This window comes from Spermophilus citellus (assembly GCF_964194105.1).
Source record: "Spermophilus citellus genome assembly, chromosome: 14".
NCBI classification, from domain to species: domain Eukaryota; kingdom Metazoa; phylum Chordata; class Mammalia; order Rodentia; family Sciuridae; genus Spermophilus; species Spermophilus citellus.
In genome coordinates, this window is record NC_138194.1 from 102,808,070 (window position 1) to 102,820,128 (window position 12,059).

Genomic DNA, 12,059 nt, shown 5'->3' on the forward strand with positions numbered 1-12,059 from the left:
TAACTGAGGGCCTTCAGGAGGCGGTGACCAGCAGGAAGGTATATTACTCTGGAATGAAGAGCCCAGTGAGACCCACCACGGAGGAGAGTTCTAAAAGAACAACTACATTATTCTTGCCTTCATTTTATTCTGATTCAACTGGATTGAAATGATGGCCAGAGCCAGTGGTATCTGGAGAAAATATGGTGATGACTTTGTTGATGTCTGAGTTCATTCCTGTTGCTATAACAAAATACCAGAGACTGGGTAATTTGTCATTAGGAAAAAACACATTTTTCACAGCTCTGGAGGCTGGGAAGACCAGGATGAAGGTGCTGGCAGATTTGGTGTTTGGTAAGAATGCACTCTTGGCTTTCAAAATGGTGCACGGTGCTGTGAGCTCTGGAAGGAAGGATGGCTACGCCCTCCCACCGTGGAAGGGAGGGGAGGGGCAAAAGGGGACTGATGCTCCCGCCTGCCTCTTTGCAAAAGCATGAACCCCATTTGTGATGGTGGAGGCTGGTGACCTCACCGCCTCCTGAAGCCCCCATCTGTTAACACCATCGCTCACGGATCTGGTTCCAACACCTGAATTTTGAAGAGACATCATACTGTAGCAGCTGGGGTCGCCAGAGCCAAGTGGCTTACCTGGGAGCTGAGCTCAGGGAGCAGGAGTGATGGGGCGGCGGACAATGAGACAGGGACGGAGGCAGGATCCCTCTGTGGTCGAGCTGGCCACCGACGCTGTGGGAGCTGTGGGGAGTGGAGCCTCTCAGAGCTGCTGCCTGGGACCCAAGGGCTGTGTTCACCGCTGGCTCTGCTCCCCTAGTGCTGGGCAGAGCATCCCCCAAGCTCTGGACAGGCATCCCCCAAACTTCTGCTGGGGCAGGGCTGGTCCCTGGGGCTCCCCGTCCTGGGAGAAGCCTCAGGGAAGGGGGAGGTATGTGGTCAGGCTTCAGGTTGACGCCACCCCAGTGGTGGCTGGAGAGCTGGCCAAGGTGATGGGATGGCCAGTCTGGTCACCCACAGCCCCCCCCCCCCCAAAGGCTGCTGCGAAGCTCATCCTAAAGAATGGTCTGTTGTCTAATAGACCCACGGGCCTCCTTGCAGGAGAATGTGGACATGAGTCCTACCCTTCTACTACTCCGAGCAGCCAGAACGCATCACAGGACCCGGTCAACGTGGCCACGGTAAAGAACACTGAGGGAAAACGTGACCGGCGAATTCTCCGGTGGTGCAGGTCAGCTAGGTGATTCCCAGAGCCCACTGTGGGCCTCACCTGGGCCAGCACTGGCTGTTGACGAGATGTCCTTTGAGGCTATGCCCAGGCGCAGTGGGAACAGCACTGTGGTCATGTTGGACATGTTGGACAGCCTTGGACAGAGGTGTGGTGGCCCCTGCCATTTGTGCACCACCACAGGCTGAACAATGGCTCCAAAGACATCCAGTGACCTTAAATGGCAAGGGATTAAGGACTTGGGGATGGGGCAGATTACTCTGGACTGTCCGGGTGGGCACTAAATGTGATCTCTTTTTAAAAATTTATTTATTCTACTTTGCTATACATGACAGCAGAATGCATTTCAATTCATGTTCCAAATATAGAGCACAATTTTTCATGTCTCTGGTTGTACACAAAGTAGAGTCACACCATTCATGTCTTCATACATGAACTTGGGGTAATGATGTCCATCTCATTCCACCATCTTCCCTACCCCTGCCTTCTCCCTCCCTCCCCTTTATCCTATCTAGAGCTCCTCCATTCCTCCCCACCATCCCCATTATGGATCAGCATCTTATATCAGAGAAAACATTTGGCATTTTGTTTTTTGGGAGGGGCTAACTTCATTTAGCATAATATTCTCCAATTCCATCCATTTACTGAAAATGCCATGATTTTATTCTCTTTTACGGCTGAGTAATGCTCCATTATGTATATGTACCACATTTTCTTTATCCATTCATCTACTGAAGGGCATCTAGGTTGGTTCCACAGTTTAGATATTGTGAATTATGCTGCTATAAACATTGATGTGGCTGTGTCCCTGTAGTATGCTGTTTTAAAGTCCTTTCGGTATAAACCGAGGAGTGGGATAACTGATAGAATGCAGGGTAACATCTCTATGTTTTTGTATTTGCTAAGAGTCGCTTTGTGGCATAATATATGGTCTATTTTAGAGAAGAATCCATGTGCTGCTGAGAAGTGAATTCATTTGTTGAAGGATGAAATATTCTATATATGTCTGTTAAGGCTAAGTTATTGATCGTATTATTGAGTTCTATAGTTTCTTTGTTTAGCCTTACTTAGGAAAATCTATCCAGTGTTGAAAGAGGTGTGTTAAAGTCACCCAGAATTATTGTGTTGTGGTCTATTTGACTCTTAAACCTGAGAAGGGTTTGTTTGATGAACATAGCTGTTACATTTGGGGGGGGGCATATATATTTATGATTGCTATGTCTTGTTGCTGTGTGGTTCCCTTGAGCAGTAGGAAATGTCCTTCTTTATCTCTTTTGATTAACTTTGGCTTGAAGTCTACTTATTTGATATGAGGATGGACACCCCTGCTTGTTTCCGCAGTCCAACCTTTCACCTGCTCTTTCCCAACCTTTCACCTTCAGTCTGTGGATGTTTTTTTGTATGAGATGAGTCTCTTGGAGGAAGCATATTGTTGGATTTTTTTAAAAAAAATCCAATCTGCCAGTCTATGTCTTTTTTTTTAACAATATCTTTATTTTATTTTTAAGTGGTGCTGAGGATTGAACCCAGTGCCTCTCAGGTGCTAAGCGAGCACTCTACCACTTGAGCCACAACCCCAGCTCCAAGTCTATGTCTTTTGATTGGTGAGTTTAGGCCACTAACATTCAGGATTATTATTGAGATATGATTTGTATTCTTAGCCATATTTGTTTATATTTGGAATTTAACTTGACTTGGTTTCTCTTTGGTTAGTATTTCCTGTACTGTAACACCTCCCTTTGATGATTTTCATTATATTTTTAAAGATATATTTCCCTTTTTAAATTTGTTTTTACTTGTAGATGGACACAATATCTTTATTTTAATTAATTAATTTATTTTTATGTGATGCTGAAGATCAAACCCAGGGCTTCACACGTGCAAGGCAAGCACTCTACCACTGAGCCACAACCCCAGCCCTCGTTGTTGTTTTTTGTTTCCTCCTCATGGAATAATTTGATGAGGATGTTCTGTAGTGCTGGCTTTCTAGTTGTAAATTCCTTTAACTTTTGTTTATCATGGAAGGTTTTTATTTCATCATCAAATATAAAGCTTAATTTTGCTGGATATAAGATTCTTGGTTGGTGTCCATTTTCTTTCAGAGCTTGATGTATATTGTTCTAGGATCTTCTAGCTTTCAGGGTCTGGGTTGAAAAATCTGCAGATAACCTAATTGATTTCCCCCTATACGTAATCTGATTCCTTTCTCTTGTGGCTTTTAAAATTCTCCCTTTATTCTGTATGCTAGGCATTTTTTCATTATCATGTGCCTTGGTGTAGTTCTGTTGTGATATTGTACATTTGGCATCCTGGAAACCTCTTGTATTTGATTTTCCCATTCATTCTTCATGTTTGGAAATTTTTCTGATATTATTTCATTGAGATAATTCACAGATGGTTCATTCCTTTGGTTTGGAACTCTATGCCTTCCTCTATCCCGATAATTTTTAAATTTTCTCTCTCTCTCTCTATCTATCTATCTATACACACACACACACACACACACACATTTGTAGGTGGACTGAATACCTTTATTATTTATTTATTTATATGTGATGCTGAGGATCAAACCCAGCACCTCACACACGCTAGGTGGGCGCTCTACTGCTGCGCTGCAAGCCCTGGCCCCAAATTTGGTCTTTTTATGTTATCCCATAATTCTTGAATGTTCTGCTCATGGTTCCTTACCATCTTCACTGTGAAGTCAACATTCTTTTCAAGATTATATATTTTATCTTCATTGTCTGAGGTCCTGTCTTCCAAGTGATGCTTTCTATTGAGCTTTTAGTTGTTTTTTTTTTTGTTTCTTTTATTTTCTATTTTATTTATTTATTTTATATGACAGTGGAATATATTACCATTCTTATTACACATATAGAGCACAATTTTTCATATCTCTGGTTTTGTACACAGTATATTCACACCAATTTGTGTCTTCATGTACTTTGGATAATAATGTCCATCACATTCCACCATCATTTATAACTCCTTCATTTCAAGGATTCTTTTTTTTTTTTTTTCCGGAACGTCTATCTCCTTATTAAAGAAATCTTTTGCTTCCTGTATTTGGTCATGTAGCTCTTTATTGAAATGATCTTTTGCTGCTGTACTTGCTCTCTTATATCACCCTTTAGTTCACAGAACATTTTAATTCATACATCTGAACTCCTTCTCTGTCCTTTCTGCTGCTGTGCTGCCATGGGTTCTAATAACGTACTTACTCTCCTGGTTTGTCGGGGCACTTTCTTCCCTTGTTTCTCCACGTTGTTCATGTGTCTCCCCTTCAGCTCTGCAAATCCGAGGCATTACGGTTTTACCCTATAGACTTGTAGTGCCCCTGCAGGTTTCCAATGCCTCTCTTTTAAGGGGGAGAGCAATGTGAACAGATTCCCATACAGACAATGTACAACCTTAAACCAGATGGCTGCTATAAGACATTTACAGTTTTGTCACAATAGACAGAAATGGTGAGTTCAATTATCTTCTACAATATAACAGTAGGTTTGCAAAAGGGTCCACAGTTTCTGATGGTGACAAAGAACCAGGGGTGAGGCGTAGGATGAGATGTTGAGGGGGAAGGAGGTGAGGACACAGAGCTATAGGTCTTAGAAAGTGTGAAAGAGGAATCTAAAGAAGTGGGTTAGTAGCAGGAGAAGAGAGAGGAAGTGATTTTGGGGAGACAAGTTTAAGTGGGAAGACAGTAGGGTACAAAAAACAAACAAACCTAAATATTAAGTAAAAAAATGTAAAACAAGAGATAAAAGAACACAATATACCATGCAGACATCTCAGTCCTCAGTAGCCTACTTCATGAAAAGCACTTGGTTTCACAAATGTTGGGGATGTGAGGGCAGAAGGAGAGAGAGAGAAGGAAAAAAGGAAAAAAAATCTCGAAGGAAGATAGAAGGATAGTTTTGGTTGGAGGTCAGTGTCTTTCCTGCCTCTCTTCTCAGGCGATAGGTGGGGTTTCTGTGTTTGCTGGTATCTCCACCCTCAGGATGTTGGAGGTCATTAGGGCAGGAGGGTTGCTCTTGGGGGCAGAGCTCCTGGAAGTTTGGTATGGCACTTGCCGGTTCCTGATGGCAGACTGCACCCAAGGGCCTCCTTTGGAGCCCACTGGTGGGATGTGGGTGCCTGGTCTCATCTCCTTATATCGCCGGTAGACCTTGCAATTCCTGGTCTCTAACTCAGTATCTAAGCTCTATCTCCCTCACCCCCATCCTTTCTACTTCCCAATCAGGAACCTCTCTCCGGAGGTCTTGTGGGCTGCGCTCTGGGGCTGCACATCTGTCTAGAGAGCTGTGTTGTATTGGGCAGTTCAGGACCCAGTTTTGCCACCCAGTTTGGCAAGCTGTGGACTGGCTGTGCAGCCGCAGGCACTGTGCCGGGTAGAGGGGGGAGTTGGGGACCTCTGGTGCCTTAATAATGTTTCTAAGCCCCGGCCATGTTCCAAGCTGGGAGTCGCCCCAGCTAAAGATGGTGACGAAGGTGTCCCCAGATGGAGGCTCTGCTTTCAGTGACGGGGTGTCGACCTGGTGGGGCTGGGCGGTGTCCTTGAGCAGCGTGTTGGGAGATACAGCTCTGTGGCGTGCAGTATTGTGGCTGGCAGCTGTCACCAGACTCAGTGCAGTGACCCCAGGTACAGGATACCACGTGTAGTGGACTGTGGCAATGGTTATGGTGCCCCACGATGTAGGCGACCGGGGGAGCCCCACATTGGTAGATGGGGGTCCGCCTGGGAGTGGCAGCCAGAGTTCCTGAACATGGGCTGTGGCCAGGAGTCCTGAGCGGGTGCTGATGCCAGTGATCCTACTTGGGCACCTGGAGGACCTGTGTGAACGACTGGCCTGAGTCCTGAGCTGACACCGAGGCCGGGAGACCTGCCCGCGCAGCCGTGATTCCTGCGTGGGAGCAGCTGTGGGGGTCCTCTAATCACTCACAGAGAAACAGCATTGCCACGACTTGAACCCCAGGTCCCCGAGTGACACAGAATGCAGCTCCCTGCAGCCACCCTCTGGGATCAGCCTCAGGGCGCTCTGAAGAGGGAGGTGGGGAAGTGCACAGCAGAGGCTGAAGCAGAAGTGCACTGCGGGCTACGGATAAAGACGGTCAGGAGCCACGGATAAAGACGGTCAGGGGCCACGGATAAAGACGGTCAGGGGCCACGGATAAAGACGATCAGGGGCCACGGATAAAGACGGTCAGGGGCCACGGAAGGCAGGGAGCAGCTCTAGAAGCTGCATCAGGCTAGGAAACGGTTCTCCCCTCGAGGCCCAGGGCCTGCGTCACCCTGCTGACTCCCTGCTTTGACCAGGGAACCCGATCTCAGACCCAGAGCCGCAGGGGACCTCGTGTGTGGGCGGGGACCAATGACAGGTGTCCTTGGTTGCTCTCACCTTGACCTAGTGGGAGACTGGGGGGGGGGGGGGCTTAAACCACACAAGTTGGCCTCTCGCCATTCTGGAAGCTGGAAGTCCAAGATCAAGGTGGCAGCTGATGGGATTCCTGGTGAGGTTGCTTCTGGGGTTGCAGATGCTTCTTTCTTACCTGTCCTTAGGTGGTAGAGACCGGAGGAGCTGTCCGGCTTCCCTTCCATCCTCAGGACCTCATTTAACTTGAATTCTTCCTCACTCCAAATACAGCCATGTTGGGGGCTGGGGCTTCAACGTTGTGCAGGGACACGATCCAGCCCACAGCACTACCTTTCACCTCTCCTGAGGAATGAGAAGTGAGGAATCTGCTCATTCGTTCTAGCCACATTTATTAAGTACCCGTTGTATGCAAAATGTTGGAGAGCAGTGCAGATACATCTACTGAACCTCTGCCTTCCAACCTCTGGGTTAGATATTTTCCATCCATCTCTTCCTCTTCTCCTCTCCCCTCCCTCCCTCCCTCCCTCTCTCCCTCTTTCTCCTGCTCCCCCTCCCTCTACCTCTTTCTTTTCCAAGTGGTTCTGGGAATTAAACCCAGGGCTCTGCACGCAATAGGCAAGTGCTCTCTCACTGAGTTACATCCCCAGCACTTTTTAAAATTTTTTTGACACAGAGTCTTGCTAAATTGCTGAGGCCAGCCTCGAACTTGTAATCCTCCTGTCTCAGCTTCCTGAGTGGCTGGGATTTCAGGCATGCGCCACAACACCCAGCCATTCTTATTTCTTAAAGCAATCATAGAAAAGTAATTGTCTAAGGGCCCGCATTGCACACAAAGCTGTGCATGAATGCTGAAACAGTCTGTACATTTTCCAAAAAAAAAAAAAATTAAAAAAAATATATACACATTAGGTGGAAAATGTCCACTGACAGCTGCATCTTCATACACAAAATAAATCCTACCAGGGCTCCCTGTAGGCTGTCAGGGCAACCGTAGACAGCCTTGGTTTCTGGGGTGCTGCCTCCCCTTTGTCTCACTATACTGGCCCTCAGACCTGTTAGCAGTCCCTTTGCCAAAGTCCTTCCAGACAGTCACTTGCACACGCTGTCTGTTTCCTGCTGGGACTGTGCAGACACAAGTTGGCAAGGAGCCCAGGAGAGCAAGGGCTTGTCTTGAGTCCATGAAGAAGTCTCAGGCAGGTCAAGGGAAGGACGGGGAAGCAGGCTGGTGATCAGGGACAGAAAGCCCTCAGGCTGGTGGGGTTCAGGCCTCACCCTGGAGGAGTGCAGTAAGATTAAAATGAGTCTGTGTCCCTGTCCCAGTCATAAAAGCCTCAGGATCTCTAGAGCAGTGTCCCGGGCCCAGCAAGGGGGCTCCTCTTACCCTGGCACCTGGGCTTCCACTCTGTCCCTGCCCCGGCCTCTGACCTTGGGCTGTATTGGGTCAGGAGCCTTGTGTGGGGACCTCCGGCCTCTCTTGCCAAAGCGCCATTATTCATTCTTGTTGCTTCTTCCTGTCTGTGTGCCTTCCCAGCAGATTTTTTTTTTTTAACCTTGAAAAGAAATTGATTTCAGCTGCTGCAAACCTCCCAACTGGCTTCCTGCATCAACTCGAGAAGTGGAGCTGCGGCTGCTGCCCACTCCAGCTCCTTCAGGCCATCTGCCTCTGCCTCTGCCATGGCTTCAGCCTCCCGAGGCCCCCACCCGCATCAGCACCCCAGATCTGACCCTGCTGAATGTGGAACACTGAAGCCCATCCCATCACCATCCCCAAATCTGCCTGCAGCCCCGGTGTCGGGGAGCCAGTTATGGGGGGCAGTGGACAGGTGGGGGCAGGCCTCTTAGGCACAGGGAGCAGGTGCCAGGCATGCACTCGGCCCTGCGGAGACTTCAGTTCCCCTTCCACCTGGAGCGTGTGTGGGCAGCAGCGTAGCCCATCCTGGAGGCTGGGCGGGAGGTGGGCATGGGCAGGTCTTGCAGGCACGTGGGGAATTATGGGTGGAGGCTTCTCTGAGGTTACCTGGTACAGTTCCATTTGGGGCCCAGGTCCCAACTCCAAAACCCACATTCTCAGCACAGGAAGATGCTGGAGAGCCCAAGTCAGGCCAGGTCAGGAGGCTGCCCAGGCCACAGGCGGCAGGGCCAGGGATTCAGTTATTCCAGGGCAGGAGTGATGGACAGTTGAGGCTCTGTCCCTTTGGATCTGTTCATCTGCCCTTTAACAGGGCCTGGAGCATCATTTTAGCCATTTTTGGGAAATTGGATTTTTCTGGAAAAGAACGAGGAGGCTTCTGAAAAGGGAAGCAAACTTGGTGGGTCCAGGGGGCTGTGGGAGCAAAAGGAGGAAGGCTTTTGCAAAGTGCCTTTTATCGATCAGCATCTGGCCTTGGACCCTGCACTCCTTGTGAGGGACTGTGAACACGGCCCCCACTGCTTCTCCTGACGTGGTCAGGAGCTGGGTGCAGCAGTGAGCAGGGGCAGGCAGATCCAGTGTGCTCCAGGAGGCAGAGAAGCTCACGGCTGTCACATGACTCTCCCATTGTCCCAGACATGTGGGCTTCACCAGCACCCTGATAGGTGGACACTGTCTCCACTTTCCAAGTAACAAACACATTTCAGAGAACCTAAGCTTTTCTGAGTCTCGGGGGCCCTCAGTGTTCTAGTGATCTACTGTTGCACACAAACTGCCCCAAAGCTCAGTGACTTACAGCATTTTACCAACCACTTTATCCTCCTCCCAAATCTGCAGGTGGAGCAGGACTTGGGGAGGATGTTTGCCCGTGCTCGGTGGCATCTGCTCCGGTGCCTATGGGAACTGAGGGTTCACCTCCCAGTCTGCTCTCACTGGGAGCTCAGCAGCCTGGACCCAAAAGCCAGTGCTCCAAGGGCAGAGAGCTTCCCTGTGCAAGACCAGACCCAGAGACAAGGGCCACATCATGTCCCCCACACTCTGCTGATCAAGCAGCCTCAGGCTTGCCTCTTCATGAAAGGCCAAAGAACTTGTGGCCATTTTTCACTGGCCAGTGGCAGGACCAGACTTGGAGACTGGATCCTCCTGAGGCCCTTAAACCTGCACAGGCCCATGGGGAAGACAAGTGAGGAAAGCATGACCCCAGGATGGCCCCACCCAGCTGGCTGGACCTCTCATGAGTGCTCACACAAACAGGGGACACGACAGGGGTCTGCTGGCCCCAGAGTTCAACATGGTTCTTTCCTCTGGGAACTCCTTATCCCTGGCTGGTCCACATGGTTCCAGGGACCTGCTGTGTGCTCACCCGTCTCTTCCCAGCCACAGTCCAAGGACCTGGTCTGGGTGGCATCTGCCTAAGCTGGGCCAGGGGTTTCCTCCCCTGAGACTTTCACACAAGCACTGGGAGTTGCCAGGGCACCGCTTCTGCCAGTGGAGAAAGGTCGTCTTCAGGGAGCGAGTGGAGGAAGCCCCCAGGCTGAGGAGCACACAGCAGAGCCAGGGATGGGTTCCAGGGCTTTCCGTGACCTGCTTCTGGTTTCCCAGGGACTAGAGGCATGGCCACCCTCACAGAGGAACCCTGGGCCCTCTCGCCTTGTCCTCTGCAGGTGTCTGTCTCTGGTCACCAAGGGAGGCCTGACTGAGGAGCTGTTTCCTGCAGCCTGGAGAGTCCTGAGCCTTCCAGGCTATCTCCTGGAGAGTGCTGGCCTCCTTGGTGGCCTTCCTGGCTCCCAGCAGGCCCCTCCAGTCCTCTCCCACCGAAGGACCCTATTTCTCCCTTGTGTTCAGACTACCAGCTTCTCCTGAGGCCCGTGCCTGCCTGACCACCCTCCTCCTGCGCTCTCCCCAGGGCAACTCTTCTGAGTGACTTGCCCTCTTCCTGCCGGGCCTCCTCTGTTGGCAGCAGCGCAGTTCCTCCCGGGCAGCTCCCTCCTCCTTTTCCCCTGGACAATCCCCCTTGTCCACCTACGCCTCCTGGCCAGGAAGCCCCAGCAGCTCCTACCAAGTCTAAGGCAAGGTGGTGGGAGTATGGTCCTCCCGAATCTCCTGGGTTCGACTTCCAGCTGTGCCACTCAGGGGCTGGGTGACGGGGGAGGGGGGGGCTGGGTGACGGGGAGGGGGGGGGCTGGCTCCTACTCTGTGCCTCAGGGAGGGAGACTGGCTTGCCTGCCTCACCCTGCTGCGGGGAGGAATAGCGAGTTAGGGACGTGCCTGGGCTTGGGAAGCACTGTGGGCTGGCTGTGCCCGTGGCCCTGGGAGATGGCCCTGGACGGTGGCCCTGAAGCAGACACCGCTCTCACCCCGCGCTGTCCTCGGGATCTGTCGGTGGCCCTTTGGAAGGGACGCCAGCTAAGAGCCTGGTCCTCGGAGGCGGTCGCGCGCGCCCCCTACTGGTCGGTGCCCGCCACTGCCGGAGGCTGCGGAAGGAGGGAGGGCGGAGGTAGGTGGGCAGGTGCGCTCTGACCTGCCCTTGGCTGGCCGTGGGCCCCAGCTCACAGGGAAGAATGGGACTCTGGGGCCTGCTCCGCCAGTCACCGTGGGAAGTAGAAGGGCCGTGATCTGGCGTCAGCGCCGTCTTCCTAGTCGTGTCCTTCCAACACAGTGTGGGCCCCACTGTCACCAACCCAGGTCCCTCTGTCGCCTCTTCCTCCTGCCAGCTTTGGTCCCCAAGGTCTCCACCTTTCGAAGGGCCCTAGATTGCAGACGTTGCAGACCTTGGAGCCTGAGCCAGGGAGGGGCAGAGATAAGTGAGGTGCTGTCTTGCTTCTGGTGACCAAGTCAGTGCACAGGTGGCTTAATAACTGCTTGATGGATGAAAACATGACTAAATAAGTGGACTCAGTGACCGGGACAAAGTGGCTGAACCCTGGTCTCATTGGAACTTTATTTATTTTTTGGTACTCAGGATGAAACCTGGAGTTCCTCTTTTGAGAAGTGTCCTGCTAAGTTGCCCGGCTGGACTGGACACTGTGACCCTGAGTCTCCCAGGTAACCGGGATTACAGGCGTGGGGCACTGCAACCAGGCAATTGGCAAACTCTTACTCATCCTTCAAACTTGGTTCAGGGTCACCTCTTCCAAGGGAAAAAACCTCCTCCAAATCCTTTTAAGGTCCCCTAGCACATTCCACCTTAGGGCAGAGGGAGATCCTCTTACCGACCGCAGGGGCATGCTGGGGTGGGAACAGACAGGTGGAGTCAGCAGTGGGAGGGAGGAGGGGGAAACTGCACTGGGAAGGCTTCCTGGAGGAGAAGGCATTGGAGACCTGTCTCAAAAATAAATAAATAAATAAATAAATAAAAGAGCTGAAGATGTGGCTGAATGGTTACGCACCTCTGGGTTCAATCCCTGGTACCAAAAACAAAAAAATCCATCTCAGGATTTTTACTGAGTCTGTGAGACCAGGCTGTGCCAGCTCTCTCTGAGCCTTTGTCACTGGGGCAGGTGCATATTGTCCCCAAGTCTTCTCCTTTCGGTGCCTCTGTGCTTTGCCATGTGTCTTTGCA